The sequence below is a fragment of the Narcine bancroftii genome, chromosome 3 (assembly GCF_036971445.1).
Source record: "Narcine bancroftii isolate sNarBan1 chromosome 3, sNarBan1.hap1, whole genome shotgun sequence".
NCBI lineage: Eukaryota > Metazoa > Chordata > Chondrichthyes > Torpediniformes > Narcinidae > Narcine > Narcine bancroftii.
In genome coordinates this window covers 208,907,107-208,925,288 of record NC_091471.1, presented here as the reverse complement: position 1 = coordinate 208,925,288, position 18,182 = coordinate 208,907,107, and the positions used below count along the sequence as shown (strand labels likewise).

The 18,182-nt window shown below is 38.1% G+C and overlaps 1 protein-coding gene and 1 long non-coding RNA gene across 6 annotated transcripts in view; one reads left to right on the top strand and one right to left on the bottom strand.

Annotated features, from left to right (window-relative positions):
• The window catches only part of fbxw7 (F-box and WD repeat domain containing 7), a 343,484-nt gene that overhangs the window by 217,562 nt on the left and 107,740 nt on the right, over nt 1-18,182 (top strand). The window lies entirely within an intron of this gene.
• Nucleotides 8,042-18,182, bottom strand: part of LOC138758080 (uncharacterized) — a 40,240-nt gene continuing 30,099 nt past the window's right edge. Inside the window, exons 2-4 of the long non-coding RNA XR_011354131.1 lie at nt 14,084-14,170; nt 8,646-8,714; nt 8,042-8,543 (exon numbers count right to left, since the gene is read on the bottom strand). This is a non-coding gene — a long non-coding RNA (uncharacterized lncRNA). The remainder of the gene's footprint in view (nt 8,544-8,645; nt 8,715-14,083; nt 14,171-18,182) is intronic.

The following is an 18,182-nucleotide window of genomic DNA, read 5'->3' as shown; positions in this document are numbered from 1 at the left end:
GTTTGCCTGCATCGATTTCTTATTATTGCTTCCAAATTGTTGAAACAGGCATAATACCTTGGAAACCCTTTATATTTTGGAGGAATAAATCCATTTTTGTTGAGTTATCTCAAAATAAAAATTAAAAATAATTTATTTTCTCTTTGCTCTATGCCAGTGATTTTATTATTTGTTCTGTTGTAGCCAAGCGCTACTCAAAAGAAGATACGCACACGTAGTGTAGTCAGGTTAAGCTCCGAGTTTTATTAGGGCTCAGGCTCAACTTTTATACTTGGACTGTTCCTGCCGTGGCGCCCCTTGGCTGATGTCACAACATGCATAACAAAAGCGGGTTTCCCATGTACGGGTACTTTCCTGCATAATAATGCCCTTCTTCCTCACACACGGTCCCTGTCTGTTGGCTGCGTAGCAAGGTTAGCACCATTTTGGAGTTGCTGGCCTTTAAGCTGCCCTTGCCATTCACCTGCCGGTTTACTTGTTGAGGCCAGTGCCGCTGCGTGGGCTGCTGGCCTTTGGTTGCGCTCACTGCCTGGAGTGCTCACTTGATCGCCATGGCGGCAGGCCACCACATTGTCTACATTTTCTTGCTTTTAAAAATACCTTAGTAGAGTGTACTTTGGGTATTACCAGTTGATAAACAGCTCGAATGTGATTCATCAAATTTATCCACTGTAGCGGCTGCTACACACGGAAAACACCACGAGACTCGGTGGGGTTTCCAATTAGAACTGCAGCAGTGATGTCACCATGTGACCTGGGGCGCGAGCTGTGGCCTAAGCCATGAGACAGTGAGTAAGCCCTGACGGCGCCTTCTTCTGCAGCTGCCCCGCCAGCGCGGTGGTACAAATGGGGCCGGTTCGCTCACATAGATGTGCGCTGCCACACCACCATCTATCCTTGATCTCCTGTTGTAGGATGAGGACTTCCATGCCAGATCATCAGAGATGTCCTCCTCCTTCAAACAATGTGGCTTTCCTCTACCTCCATCAACTCAATGCTCACCTGCATATTCTCCTTTACCTGCACATCTTCCCTGACCCCCCCCAACTAGGACAGGATTCCTCTTGTCCTCATCTACCACCCCACTAGCCTCCACATCTAGCACATTCTCCTCTGCCATTTTCGCTATCTACTAAGTAACCCACCACTGGACAAATATTCCCCTCTCCTTCCACAGGGACCGCTCCCTCCATGACCCCCTTGCTCACCCCTCCTTCCTCACCAATCATCCCCTTGGGACCTGCCCCTGTGACCACAGGAGATGGTCCACTTGTGCCCACACAACCTCCCTCACCAACATTTGGGGCCCCAAACAGTCCTTCCAAGCGAAACAACCTTTCACTCGTGAATCTTCAGGGGTCATCTACTGCATCCAGTGCTCCTATTGTGGTCTCCTCTATTGGGAGATCACTTTGGTAAGCACCTCAACTCTGTCCACCGCAATAGTGTGGATCTCCCAGTGGCACCCATTTCAATTCCCCATCCCATTCCCTTGCTGACATGTCTGCTCATGGTCTCAAGCACTGCGAGACTGAGACAACCCGTAAATTGGAGGAACAACAATTCATCCTCCAACTGTGCACCCTCCAACCCGATGGTATTAATATTGACTCCTACCCCTCCGCCCTCCTTCCCCACCACCTTTCCCTATCTGTCTCTCCATTCTGTGTCCTTTAGCTCATCCCTTATTATATCTAATTAACTTTTGTTGGTCTAGATTCCTCCCCCATTGTTTGAATTCTGAGACTTTCTAAAGTTTCCTGCTTCTAGATTATTCTGATTTTTCCTTGAAGAAGGGCTCAGGCCCGAAATGTCAGTAATATATCTTTGACTCCTATAGTTGCTGAAAAGACTGGCTGAGTTCCTCCAGCATTTCAGTGTGTTTTTACTACAATCACAACATCTGCAGCCTAACATGTTTGATGCATAATTACAGAGATCCGTTAGAACAGACCAAAAGCAGCATTTTCTTACGAGGATGAAGTTTGTTCAGTTCTAATAATAGTGAGAAAGAAACTGATAATCCTACAGTCATGAATCTCCTTCCCAATGGGAGGAGGGAGAAAATTGTATGACCAGGGTGGGAATAATCTTATTTGGTAGCCTGATGTTCAAGGCAGAACTGCAGTAAATGAATAAATATCCTTGTTGTACAAATGTTCAAGGGTTGAGTGTAGGGCCAGGGAGATGGCATCAAATGTGGAAATGTTGTGGTGATAGGTGCATCTTGGAGCCTCACAGTTTGGCGGGCAGCAATCTCCTTTGAAGAAGACCGCAGAGCCCACCTCACTGACAAAAGGCAAAGGAGGAAAAACCCAACACCCAACCCCAACCAACCAATTTTCCCCTGCAGCCGCGGCAACCGTGTCTGCCTGTCCCACATCGGACTTGTCAGCCACAAACCAGCCTACAGCTGACGTGGACTTTTACCCCCTCCATAAATCTTCGTCCGCGAAGCCAAGCCAAAGAAGAAAAAGGTGAACTAAAATAGGTTGAAGCTAGAGTTGATATGAGCCATAACCAACCTTTCAAAGATTTTATGATGGGTGGTAGTCATAATAAATCCATTTATTATGTTTGTTCTTTGGTGTTGGGATGATAGTGGCCTTCTTGAAGTAGAAGGTACTTCAGACTATAGGAGGCAGAGGTTGAAGATGGCTGTGAATATTTTCACCAGCTGGTCTGCATAGACTTGCAGGTCTCAATCAGGGACCTCAGGTTCATTCTCGGGAAGACCATCTGAAATCTACAGCAGTGTCCCTGGGTTCAGAACTTATGATTTTTGACAATGCCAGTACAGGGTATAAATGTTTTGGTGTGCGTAATCATTGAAAAGCTTTATTGTATTACTTATGCTGGCCTTGATTGAAGGACCACTTCATCTTAACTACGTACGTGCATAACTACAAATCAACTTTTCTGGAGACATTTTGAGATTTGTTTTAGTCCAGGGCAGCTTGAACTTTCAGTTCAAAAGAAATATCCTGGAGGAAGAATGTGGTTAAATATGCCTAGTTCTACATGATCGTACAGCATGGTACCATCCTTGTTATCACTAACATTGTTACATTTATTGTCACAAAATATCAATGAAGTGAGAAAGGTTCTTCTGTGAACAGACCGACAAGTTACCTCACATTACATACTGCTGTGGATAGAGTACAATTTACAGAGTAGAACTAAAATAGAAAGGAAGATCAAATAGCACCAGGCAAAGGTAGCATGATAACACTGTTATGGGGTTCATTCAGGATCCTGATGGCCACGGGAAAGACACCGTCTTAAAGCCTGCTGGTGCATGCCTCTACATTCTTGTGCCTTCTTCCTGATGAGAAGAGAGCGTGCCTGGGTATGATGGATCCTTCAGTATGTTGGTTGCCTTTCCAAGGCAATGAGAGATGGGCCCCAATGCAGAGGAGGGAAGTTTTCATTCTGTTTGAAGCTCCTTTCACTACATCTGTGGCTTCTTCCAATCTGGAGCTGAGCAGCTTCCATACCACACTGATAAATTCTCCAAGAATGCTTTTGATGGTGCACCTGTAGAAGTTGTTGAGGGACAGGGGTACATGCCAAACTCCCTCGGTCTTTGAGGAAAGTAGAGGTATTGGTGTACTTCCTTGACTATTTCCCCAATTTGCTTGTCCCAGGTCAGGTAATGGAGATGATTATTCCCAAGAAGTTATCTATTCATGGTTGAATTTTCTGGAAGAGAAACAGCATTTAACTGTGAGTGAACTTTGGTCAGGTTAATGGGAGAGTGAGGTGGTCATATTCAGGATTACTCCCTATACTTTTCAGGAATTGTATGTTCCTTAGCTGAAATTTTCCTATTAATGAACATTCTAGATTAAAAAGATTTAAAAAGATTCTATAGTGCAAAAACATGGTTCTTCCTTGTTGTGAAAGCTCATGTATCGCTTTCCATCCCTTATACAGTTACTTCCTTTTAAAGATAAACCTTAATGTACAAATGTTTAACATTTATGCTTTCATCTCTCTTACGATTGCTTGGAACAGACAATAAATGTTAGTAAGAATGTACAATATTCATTACTTTGTTTAAATTTACATTGCTGTTGGTGGTCCAGCTATTCCCAACTTCTCAGGATTCTGGAATTTGTCTGATTATTTTGTCTGATCCAATTCCTGAATATTGAGGATAACCAAGGATTCACTCAGGGTTTGTGGGTTCTGAGGTGGTTAATGAAACCATTGTGGGACCCTCACACTTTCATAGATGAGGCAGTGTGTGGGAAGTGTGTGAGGTGATACACTCCTCGTGCAGGGCTTCTGTGTGCACCCAGTGAATTGATAGTCCACAATCAAGTATCAGTTATTTGTAAGGATGTAAACTTGTTATTACCAGACCCCAACCTCATGGTATCTCAGCACCTTTCAAACTATAGCATTTTTGATGGGCAATTACAGCTGTAATTGTAAAGGTGATCAGCAAATATCCATAAACACTGTGAATTAATTGTGCTGTTTGAAGGAGGGATACTTGTTCCTGAATGTTGACAAATCTATCTTCTCTGTAGGCAATGCCCATAGACTATTTGAGTATACCCCAAAAATAAAGAGCAAACATGGAGCTTTTAAATAAGAGAAAATAATATTCGAACTAAGACAGGGTAATATTTGTGTCATTATTGGCCAGAACTGGAATAGGAAAATACTTTTTTCTCTCTCCAAATTTCAACTGGATAACTGCAATTTCTGCCTTTATACAAAAAATGCCTAAGATTGTGAACTGAAAAGATCCATTAGTGTGATTTATTGTCACTACTCCATTTGGGAAAAAAGTAGTATAAGATAACCAACCTGGTAAATGAAAATTCAGTTAAAATGGGTTCTCTATCCAGGCTTCACAAATACACTCAATTAAAGCAAGACTTGCTTTTAAAATAAAGCAAAAATGGTATGACTTTAAACTACTTTAGTAATTCTGGAATAAATCAAATTGAAATGAAAGCATTCTGGAATAACTGAGAAAAAATGCAGGTGAAATGGAAAATTAATTCTAGATACTGAGTTTCAGCAGTAAGAGAGATATTTATTTTAAAACTTTTAATCTTAATCTTAAAAATGTTTATTGAAGTCTTTAATTTAAAATTTACTGCAAGACATTATATGGGAAAAGAGCAAAGAACTGGTCCAAAACTAAGTGGGTGTTTTTTTTGTTGAATTTGCTCATGGAGCTAACTGCTGTGTTGTAAAATTCTACTATTAGAGTTGCCGGAGATGTAATTAGATTTTCAGATTTCCACTATATTGTCAGAGTACATTCATGATACCACTTGCACCTTTGAGGTTATTTTTCCTGCAGGCAAGGCAGAATTACTGCTAATTGGTAGTGCAAAAAAACTGTACTCAACGTATACATCTAAACAAATAAAGAAATATAAACAATCTGCAATACAGAGAGAAGGGGAAAAAAAGTGCAAAAAGCTTTAAATGAGACCCTGATTGAGTTTGTTGTTGTTTAGTCTGATGGTGGAGTGGTAACAGCTGAGGGAATAATGCTGTTGTATGCTGAACTGTAATTGATAAAGAGCAATCTGATGTATGCATCTTTGCAGTCCAGATGTTCCAGGGCTTTGTTTAATGGTGATCTTAAAAATATCTCAAGATTGTTTAAAGTTTAATCAAATATTGTGCAAGGAAACGTGAAGTAATTATAACTTCCCCACTCAGTAAATCTGTTTATTGCCATCACTTACCATGCGCATTAGGTTACTCAACTGCCAAGTGTATAAATTTGTATTCAATCAGCTTTAACTTTGTCTGCGTTTGACCTATAAACTTGTCTGGCATTGAAGAACCTGGACATCTAGAATTCCTTCCTACAACATTTAATTCCTGAATAAACTATGTGCAGCCCTTGGATTGGGTTGTCAAGTCAGAATCTAAAACACAACAAGAGATAAATACATTCCTTGGGTAATCAGCCTGGCTTCTCAAAAATACTCTAGAAGGGTGGCCCTTGTGGATGGCATGCATCAAACTGGATCAGCTGCGGGATTGGCAGTCATTTCCAATGATGTCAGCTACAGAAGCAGTTTATAGTCATGCTGAAGTGTATTTGCTGTGCTGAGAGAATTTGAACTTCAAAGCTTATGGACAGGGGAGTGGGTTGGACTTTGTAGTTGTGGGTGAAGGTCTTGAGAAAGGCAGCAGGCCTTGGGATTACATTAATATTTTTATATTTTGCGTACTTCTTAAAACATATGCAATGTTTCCATTGTACAAGTAAATATCGTAATGATCAGTACTGAGAAATGAGCTGTTCTAAGTCATGATTTGGTCTTTCAGACTTGATGAGTGAAAAAAAGCCTTTATCGCACCATTCGGTGCTCAATATGTTTAACATGAATATTGCCATCAATATCATCACCCAAGGCCTTCCCTGCTGTCGGAGACGGGTGAGTTGCATGTTGAGTTGCTGTAAAACTGCTGTTGCCATCGCTCAACAGTAACCACACAACTTTATTGCTGTGCACTTTGTGATGAGAACATTGTAATTTTGTTAAATTACAATTCTAAGATTTCAATTAACTTCTTTGAACTTTGTGCTTATTTATGGGCAGTGAAGATGAGTAAAAAGTAAAATTCATTAAATTCTGAGATCTAAATTAAGTAGATTTTTTTAATGGGTGAACTCTACAATTTATGTTTGTTGGAGACTTTGCGTCTAAAATCTGCACTATTAACTATTGTGTGATAAACATAAAGTTAGCAACCTGAAGGCCACTTTATATATTTGTGGTAATTTAACAAATTAATGGATCATGCAGAAACTATAAATATCTGACTCAAGATTGAATGCGTTAGCCAGTTGTTTGTCTATTTCCTTCAAACTGTTTAAAATTCTTGGATGAGGAAACAGTAATTTTTCAAAACTTTGTCATCTTGGGTAAATCCTGTAATTACTTGAGTATGGGGTTCTGAGAACTATTCTAAATTTTCCTTTGTACGTTCACGTTCAATATCGTTAGTCACTAAATCTTAAGTATTTTTTATGGTGTAAGAAACATTAATACATTTGGAAGTGTTTCCTAAGTTGTCTTGACATGGTCAAGAACTGTGTTTATATACTGAATATGGACATTCAACATAAGTATTTTCACTGAGTATCTTGGAGTTATTGTTAATTCAATACATTTTAAAAGTAGATTCATGTTTAGCTATCACTTTGGAACAAAAGTGGAAAGATTAACAACCTCATGTTGCATGGAATTTGAAACAATGTTTTTATGGGATATAATAATGCTGGAAAAAACATGTTAAATAAAATTTAACGTGTTTCATGGCAATGATGAATTGTTTGTTCCTGTGCCTTTTAAATATGTGTATTTCATTGAAATTTTCAGCAATTGTGATATTTTTATGAATTTAACTTGATCACAATTCTCCTATGCTATCTTTACATTTCTGTAAGGATTATTATTTTCACTGTGGTAACTATTTGTACTGGAAGTGTGTTGCCAATGTTTATCAGTCAAACCTAGTTTAGAATTCTCCTGTTTGCTGTAAGAAGTATGCTCTTATATTAAATAAAATTAGTATGGAAATGATAGCAAATAATTTAATATCCTTCTGTTCGTAAGTTTTTTGAACACACATAGCTCAAGGTAAACTTGGACTGGACTTTAATGTGAACCACAGAATGATAGCCACCATACAACCAACTGCACTTTGCTGATATTCTCTTCTATTAATAACCTGCATTAGAAGATCATGAGTATCCCACGATACATTATAGCAGCTGACAAAAATAGTTGCAGTTTTTGCATATCTTTGCAAAACAGTGGGAAGATGTAAGATTGCACTAAGTTTCATTGTTTATTAAAATGTGCAATATCCAATTAGCTTTTATGTTTAAAGTTTATAAATGATGCATACAAATAAATTGGCTTGTCAAACTAGATACAATAAATTCATATTGAGAATTCAGAGGTTCAAAATCTGAAACATTACAAATGTATTATTAAATTAACTTGGAAATATTTATTCATCAAATTGACATAGTTTATTCACCCAAACCAAACATTTTGATGATCATTGACTAATTGTACCCAAACAATTCTGGAAATATGCCTTACAGTATAACAGTCAGTCACTCACACATCAATAAGCACTATTCTTTAAACATCAATGTGCATTCTTGTCAAAAATTTGCTTAAAATATAAAATGTTAGTTGAAATGATTTGGTGTTTTTGAAACTTGATATTCTTTTTATGTTCCATTCCACCTAAATGATTGTTCTGAACTATCTGGGAACAAAAACTTTACTCAGCATGCCATACCATACATAGTTATGACATCCATGTGCAAAAATATAAATAGTTTCAGGACTTTTAAAAGGATTTCAGATCAAAGCTGAATAAAACAGTGTCTACCTGGAGCCTCTACAATCTTTATTCTGCTCCATGTTTAATGAAGAAAATTAAACAAGCGTAACATATATTTTTACAGTGGTTAACCTTCTATTCAAAAATAATATCAACAGAAATAAATCATAAAATTCTGGCAACGTCAGCATCTGTAGAGAGAGAGAAATGGTCAGTCTTTCTTTCTGGAAATGCTACCTGAGTGATTAAGTACTTCCAGCATCTGCTGTATTTTGCAAAAGAAATTAGCTCACCTCTACTTCATTTGTTTGTGTAATCTCGCTGCCTCGCAACAGTAAATTGTTGAAGAGATTGTGAAGCCACTAGAAACAGTGATTCAGCACATTAGATTCAATGTTATTTCCTTTTTTTTGCCGGTTAAAACTGATAGAACATCGAACACCCGATGAGCATTTCCAATGAAAACCAAGCTTCTTTTCTTGAAACTTATACAATGGGTGGCTGATCTTTACATACTGGGATTGTATAAGAATCTTTTAAATTGACCACTAAAATTGGCAAGAGCCTGTCTCATTTAATTGAAAAGGATGGATTTAGGATAGATTAGTGATCTTTCTAAAATATTTGTGAAATACCAGTGGAACCATTTCTAAGATTTGTAATTTTTATCATACAAATAGACAAAAAAATTAAATCTAACAGCCATTAACTACAGTCTCTCAGTGGTTTTCTGGATGCAGTTCATGCTCAGTGCAATAATGAACTATAATGGCCATAAATTGACAAAAAATTGTCAATTTTCAAATAAGAAACAGTGCAGATATCTCAATCAAATTCATATATAGGATGATATCAAAAGATTAACAATTTTAATTGTTTTTGACTGATGCCAGCAAGAAGTGCGTATTTAGATTGTTGATAGGGATTGGATCTATCTACAGAAGGCAAACGTGCTGGAATCTACATGACAAAAAATTTGATCAACAATATTTCTCTTTGATGTGAACTGCCTAACCTCAGACCGCTCATTTCATTTCAGCAAGAAAATCAATCCATTTATATAGGTACTAAAAAAAAATCTGCTGCAGATAAATTCCTGTTTAGCCAGGAAATTGCTAGGGTTTAAGGATCCCAATATAATTTTAGCATTGCTGCTCTGTGCAACTGAGGCATCAGAATAATGGTCAGTATTTTGTATGAAGTAACAATTATGTCAGGATTATAACACTGAAGAGAAAATAATAAATTAAAATGTTCATTTGAGTGTAAATTGTTAAAAAAGCTAAATAATGCTGATACGAAAGGTAGATAAATATACTAAAGTTAAAAAGAACAACAAACAAGTCTTACATAAAGTAAATTGATATTCATCTTTTATGTCTAAACAGTTCATACTCAATTATGAAAGGTTTGGCTAATTTTTGAAGCATTTTTATGAAAAAAAGTGAAAGATTTATATCCAAAATAAATATCAATAGATTCATGTGTCTGATGGCAGCTATTTCACACTTTCAGAAGAGACCTGGGAGGAGTCTCGGAAATGTATCAACTTTAATGAGTGACTTCACCCTAGTGGCCTTGGTGTCAAGGGTTGATCAGGGAAATGAAAATATTCTGAAAATTTTGACCAAATGTATCAAACAGACAACAAACTTTTCCCTTGTTTTTTGCTCAAGATTACAGCATCTGTCATTTTTTATATTTCCAACAATCTTCTCCCTTTTTCTTTCCTCTAGTGAACAGAGAAAAAGGACAAAGAAGGAGGTGTAGTTAGTGAGGTGGGGTGGAGGGAACAATAGTTGAAGATGAAGGAGTTCTTTTGAGGGGTATGTAGAGGAAAGGAGACATGGTGGAGATTTCCCAAAGAAGATTTGAAAGAAGGAAGGAGTCAAGTGGCAGGCTGCATGAGAGTGGTTAGGCAGAGGAAACTGAGGGTGGAGGAAACTGAGGGTGGAGGGTCTGATGGAGAGGATATTCAGGGGTTGGGGAGATCAAGGATGAGAATAATTTAGAGGAGAGTGGGTGTGGAAGTGGTGAGTTGGTTGTAGTCAAGGGCGAATAAGCTTGACCCCACCTATGTATGAATGTGTTAGCAGACGTTTGCGTCTGTTTATGTGCATGAATGTCAATGCAGTCTCCAGTTGTTTTGACACCCCTGTCCCCCACAAGGTTTCATTCTGTTCTGTGCATGTGGTAGCAGGGATCTTCCATTCTCGATTTAAATTCAGGAACCTCATGGACACCACTCTGCATCATTCTGAATCATAGCCCAGGAACTTGGATGTTCTCACAATGACATCGCCATGTGAGACAACAGATAGGAGATAGTCAGGTCAAAAGAAGAACCTCTGGCGCATTCTCCCTTCTGAAAGGGAAAGCCGGAAGAGGAACAGATTTCATTGGATGGGAGTTTCACCTCCAATCATTAATGAATCTGCTTTCTCAGTATTTTCTATCTCACCTGCCAGTAAATGAACATTTCTTGTCCCCCAGCTCACTCTAACCTAAAACTATCAAATCATGGTTATCAGTACATATGTACCAATTCTGGAAACTGCAGAAGACATCACAGAGAATTTCTACTCTGACCTTGCAAAAGCCCTGGCCCATGTTCCAGCATGAGACCAACTATTTGTCCAGGAAACTTCAGTGCCAGGTTTCCCAAAAGATGCAAACTTTGTAAAGTGAAAAGCTAAGTCTAATGGAATCTTCTGATGAAATTCTTGGAATATGACCTTGTCAAAACCAACACCTTGTTTCATCATTGGGATAACTACAAGACTTCAATCTTAGCAGCTGTTTGATGATGTGATCATGCATACAATAAACTACATTGTGACAGATATTAATAACTGCTAGATTAACCACCACCTGATCCACTCTATTATTTTCATTTGTCTGGACCCAAAATAGCAGTGGCAACACAAAAGGTGGCAGCAAGATAAACAATTTTCTTAAGTCAGTCTTAAAACCAAAGCACTGCCTAATAAAAGAAAATGCTGATATTTGACCTGTGCTGGTTACAGGCCCATATTATGTCCACGTGGAAGGACCAAAATGTCGCTCAGTATGAAACAATACAATTTACAAATTTGCAGATGATGCCACCGTGGTATAAAAAGGGGAAATGAGTCAGCGTACAGGAGGGATATTGAAAACTTGGTTGAATAGAATACTACCAACAACAACCTCGCACTCAATGTCACCAAAATCAAGGAACTGATTGTAGACTTTAGAAAGGGAAAACTAGAGGTGAACAATCCAGTGTGGAGGATCAGAGGTGGAGAGGGTGAGCAAATTTAAATTCCTGGGAGTCACTATCTCAGAGGACCTTTCCTGGACCCCACATTCTAATATCATTGAGAAAAAAGCACGACAACGCCTCTACTTCCTCAGGAATTGGCGGAGGTTTGGTATAGCATCGGAAACTGTAGCAAACTTCCACAGATATTTAGTGGAAAGTGCTGACTGGCTGCATCACGGCCTAGTATTGGGGCAGCAATACCCCTGAGCAGAAAGCCTTGCAAAAAGTAGTGGACACAGCCCAGTACATCACAGGCAAAACTCTCCCAACCATCAAAAATGTCTACATGGAATTCTGCCGTCAGAGAGCAACAGCAGCAATCATCAAGGATCCACACCATCCATGGCATTCTCTTTTCTTGCTGCTGCCATCAGGAAAGAGATATAGGTGCCACAAGACATGTACCTCCAGATTCAGGAACAGCTGCTATCTCTCAACCATCAGACTCCCCAACAACAGACTCAATCAGAGACACTTTTAAAGACTCTTACTTTGCACAATGTATATCACTGACAAATAAATTTGAACTTTAAAACAAGAAAGGTGGCTATTTATGAGGATTATCAAGAGTTGACCATTAGCTTCAACAGTGAGGTTCAATGTTCAGATTTATTGTCAGGGAACATACATACAGAGGTTTTGGAGCAAATGGGAGATGCACATTTAGTTTTATCACCAAATAGAAAACCCACAGGTGTAATCTTTTTTGCAGTACTCTTTAGGGGCTATTTTGTATCAGAATATCATGAAGTATGTTGCCGATTAAAGTATTAATCCAGATATTGGAATTTATTCTGTTGAATGAGCCCAGAATCACTATGTCCAGATGTTAACACTTGTAGTTCTGTGAATGTTTTATTGTTGTACAATTGAAGCCTCCTATTCAAAATTTGTAAAGACAAATTTTGAAAAAGTAACTTGACATCAAACATAAATGTTTTGATTACAACTTTAACACTGACACATTCAATAATGACAATAGAATTTGTATAAATTCTAACAATGCTGTGACAGTTTATCACATTTTTTTTAATTTTAAATGTAGACATACAACACAGTAACAGGCCATTTCAGCCCATGAGCCTGTGCTACCAAATTATATCCAATTGACCTACAACCCTGGTACATTTTGAATGGTGGGAGGAAACTGATGCACTTGGTAGAAACCCACACAGACAGGGGGAGAACATACAAGTTCTTTACAGACAGCATGGGATTCAAACCCCTGTCTTGGTTGCTGGCGCTGTAAGAGCTTTGCGCTAACCGCTTATGCTAATCGTGCTGCCAAAAAAGATTTAAAGAAATGTATAAGTTACAGTGTTCACTTTCCAGACTGTTATAAATATTTTTCTGCATAGACCAACAACAAAACTGGTTTAAATATTTATATAATGCTATAAGTTTTACTGGTTTAACTTTGATAATGACATCTTAAGGTGTCAATGCAGAGTTATGGCAATTTATGGATCATAAAAACTATTTCCATAATTCACTTTGCTCATTGTTTTTGATCAGTTGAGTGCAGATGAAAATCATTTAATATTAGATAAAATATAGAATTTAGAGGGCTTCCAGGCTCATTTTGTTTGATAGCTACTGACATTGAAATCTGTATTGCCTGGTAGTCACTTTCATGTGGCTTAGTTATTGGAGTCACAAAAATATTGAAGTAACTGTTTCTAGTGATCTTATAAGAAATATAAATAGAAGGCAGAGCAGGCCATGTAGCCACTTGTACCTGCTCCATAATTCAATGAGAAATAATGATTAGTATTTTACCTCAGCATATATTCCCATATTCCTTAATTTGCTATTATTTAGAAGTTTATTAGTCTCTGTCTTGAATATAATCAAAAGTTGCACCTCTATAATCTTTGTGGGTCAAGATTTTCAAAAATTCAGGACTTTCTAGATGTGGTTCTGAATGATGGACTCTATTCTTTGATACTCATTCTTGACAACCTAGTCAAAGGAAACATCCAACTGAGCACTTTTCAGTTTTCAATGGATTCACCTCTCGTTCTTGCAAATTTAAGAGTAAAACCTAATCTGTTGATCTCACCACAAATCCACCACCTCACAAGAATATGCTTCATTTTGTAAGATCAGGCGATATTCCAGATGTGGTCTCCTCAGGGCCCTATATTCCACTGTTGTAATTATATTCACTTCCAAATAAGGTCAATGCACAGATTGTTTTTCTTCCTAATTACTTGCTATTAACTTCCAATGATTCATTTACAAGGATAGCCAGATCCCTATAAACATCAACACTTACTATCAACACCCTACCACCATTTTAAAAAATACTCTGCTTGTCTATTTAGGAAAAATGTGATCTCACATTTCTCCACTATATATTACACCTGCCTATACTTGTCCACTTCATTACATTCTATTAAATACATGATGTCAGAATGCACTTACTTGTGTGCTCCCTTTTTGTATATGCTTGGTGAAGGAAGCAATCTTGAGCATCAGACTTGGCTGATCATATTTATGTTGTTTATATTTCTGGAATAGCAAGAGTTTTAGATGAGCAGAAGAACTTTTCTGTATCTTAATCCATCTGAAATTCTGAGATCTACCTTCAAAATTCACTTGTTGTTTAATACTTTGAGATTATTTTAATTCTATGCATTTTGAATAGATAATTATGATTTTCTTTTCATTTAAATTTAGATGTACAGCGCCGTAACAGGCCCTGCTGGCCCACAAGTCCATACCCCAATTAACCTTCAGCACCCATATGTTTTTGAAGGAAATCCACACAGACACAGGAAGAACATACAAGCACCCTACAGACAATTTGGTGGTGTTGTAGGAGTGTCGTGCTAACCACTGACTGATCTTATCATTCAGTATTAAAGCCCAATTGTCACTCATGCTATCATGTGCCTGAAATAAAAGGCATCAATTATTTTTCTTGCAAAAGCATTTCATCTCTTTTGAAGTCAAATATTTTGCATGATGAGAGACTTGTTTAACTCCCCTATGATTTGTAATGTGCATCAATGCAGAGAGCTGGAGTATTGCCAAGTTTATCTTTGGCTATGGTCTGACATTATGTTTCATTGTGAAGACAGTGTTACCTCTAAAAATGTTTCAGAAATCTTAATCAATCAGATGAAGTATCTTACTTTTTATCTATCTTTCATTTAGATAAAATGAAAGTCATGCAGGGAATAAAAAAACTTGTTTTTCAGGTCAATGACCTGACATTAGCAGTATTTTGTTTTTGTTCCTCTTAGATGAGGTGGTTATTTTAAGAACATAAAAATAGAAGCAGGAGTAGGCCACATAACCCCTTGGGCCAGCTCCATCATTCAACATTGTGACTTATCTTCAACTTCAACTCCATTTTCCTGTATACCCTTTGATTTTCTCAGCACCCAATAATTTATCATCCTCAATCTTGAATATATACGACAACTGAATATTTGCAGTATTTTAGATACTGAATTCCAAAAGTTCTCTGAGTATAGGGATTTTTCATCTGTCCAAATTAGGGAACCACTTAAAACAAGGCAATGCAATAACTGAAGACTGTCCTTTTAGTGGAAACAAAGTCTCATGTACTGTCCCATCAATCTCTCTCAAAATCTTTTTTTAAAGAGATCATATTGCAATTTTCTAAATTTCAGTCAGTTTAGACAAATTTAAATCAAACTTTTCTTCTAGGACAATTCCCTTACCAGAGAAATCAATGCAGTAAATAGCCTCTGTATTCAAGTTTGCTAATAAAGCAAAGCAGGTTAGAAAATTATCTGAGAAAAATGGGGAGAATCTGCAAAAAAATTAATGAATCTGCCAAATGGTGGCAGATAGAGGATAATATATTTTAAACATTCATAGCAAGGTAAATATCAGAATTTTTTTGAAGTATATCCTTCCATTAGTACAGAGACCAAAACTGCACTGTATTTCAGGAATTATGTAATCAAAATTCTTTCTAATTACCATATGATTCCCTTACTTGAGTATAACAGTCACATTGCAATACAGCCTAGCTTAACTCCCTTGTCTTCTAAATTTAAATTTAGACATACAGCATGGTAAAAGGCTATTTTGGCCACGAGCCCATGCTGCCCAATTACATCCAATTAACCTACACCCTTTGTAAGTTTTAAACAGTGGGGAAGAAACCAGAGTCACCAGAGGAAAACCCACACAGACACTGGGAGAACGTACAGACTCCTTACAGACAGCATGTTATTCTAACCCCAGTCCCGATCGCGGGCACTGTATCCGCTACACTAACCATGTTACCCTGTGTTCTGTTTTGCTTCTTGTGTCTATATTAATTCTATGCACTTGTTATGCAAGTGGTTCCAGATTCTTCTTTACATCACTGTTTCTTATCTTTAAAAATCATCTTTGAATCTCATTCTACTTTTAAAATTCTTGGTTGCTAATGGATAAATCAGTCTTCCATGGAGCTTTTATGTCTCAGTTTGTTGAGATTTTTTTTGAAAATTTTATTTATAGTTTTTCATGTTTAGGCATGGTAATTCACAGTATGTCAGCAGTAGTCATTATAAATCAACATCAATTACCACTTATCCTTGTTATATCTATACAAATTTGCAATCGTCCAAGCCTAATACCCTTATCCTCTCTCTTCCCCCCACCCCATTCCCTAAACCTCAACACATGGACAATTGGGTAACCAAAAGAGTCATTTAAACATCAAAACATCCAAAATATAGGGATAAATCATATAGGGGAATTATGGGTCAGGTCCGGTGCAACAGGGAGGAACCAGGTTGATTTCCCTTTGTTTCCTGACTTTTCCTGGCTGGGCCCCTTGTTTAAGGCGAGTCGCGCCCCAAGGCAAGACTGTACTTTTCACAGCCACGCTCCTATTTGGTTCAGGTATGGCTGCCAGATTTTTTGAAAGGTGCCATAACTTTCCCTCAGGTTATAGGTAATCTTCTCCAAGGGAACACAGGCTTGTATCTCCTTGCTCCATTGCGCAATGCTCAGGTAAGAGTCGGATTTCCAGGTAATTGCTATGCACTTCCTGGCCACTGCCAATGTAATCATTACAAATTGAATTTAGAATTTGGAATTTGGATGGCTTCATTGTAAATCTTGTGTCCATCATGTTACCCAACAGGAACGTTCCTGAAGGAATTCTTTACCTGTGATTTTCCCGGACTTCACCTTGCTCTACCCAGAAGGGCCTCACCTTGGTACATGTCCAGGTTGCGTATACAAAGGTTCCTGGCTCAATGCTGCATCTGAAACACTGGTCCAACAGTTTCGGCTGTATCTTGCATTGATTACCGTGGTCATGCTGATCAATCGTTGTTCCCAAGTCCGACTCCCACCTCTGTTTCGTTTTATGAAGACCTCGTTTAGATTTTTCCACTTGGAGCAGGAAATAAATTGTTGAAATAAATTTTTGTGTGTCCCTCTTCAAATCCTGGTCTCTATGTCACTGCACTTTGGCAGGGCCATGGTTGGACCTGGTTTGTACTGGAGAAAAGATATTATCTAAAAGTGGCACTGAAATGTTTTATTTGACAAATTATATTTCTCCCTAAGCTGTTCAAATGACATTAATTGTCCCTGCTTGTAACAGTCCTCTATGCACTTGACGCCATTCCTGCGCTAGGTGTCTAGGATCTTGTTACCTACTGTCAAAGGAATTAAATGGTTTGGAGTCAGGGGTGTTTTTGGTGACAGCCCCAATTTTATTCCTAAATATCAATTAATATCACTCCAAATGCAAATAATTTGTCTTAAAAAGGGCCTGTCTGTTTTTCCAGATAGTAATTTGGGCATCCCATTTATAAATAATGTCCTCTGCTATCCTCTCGCCCACCATGCAGTCCAATTTGCATTGGCTATAATCCCCTCTCCTAAGTGGCATAATCTCACTCTTATCCCAATTTATTTTGTACCCAGAGACCTCTCCAGAGGAGAGCGCAGCTTGGGCAATGAACTTACTGGATCTGTCAAGTATACCAGTACATCATCAGCAAATAAACTGATTTTGTGTTCCTCCTGGCTGATTTGAAATTCTTTAATTTGGATCCTGTTGAATGGCCTCAGCCAACAGCTCCATTGCCAGTATGAACAGAGCTGGAAATAGCAGGCATCCCTATCTGCTTGATCTTGCGAGTGGGAAGGCTAAAGAAATCTGCCCGTTGGTCACAACTTTCACCTTGGGAGCATGATATAGCACCCTTATCCAATTAATAAAAGTTGGGCCTAGCCCAATTTTCTGCAGGGCCTTGAATAAAAAGCCCCACTCTAATCTATCAAATGCCTTTTCTGCAAAGAGAGCCACGGTGAGATCCCTCTCATTTCTAGTTTGCACGAATTGCATTATGCTTAGTAGTCTGCCCACATTATTTGCTGCCTGTCTTTTTGGCACAAAGCCCACTTAATCTTTATTAATTAGTTCTGGCAGATACTTTGCCAATCTATTTGCCAAGGCTTTGGCAATTATTTTATAGTCTGTGTTTAATAGCAAAATACGTCTATAAGAGGATGTCTTTGACGAGTCCTTATTTTT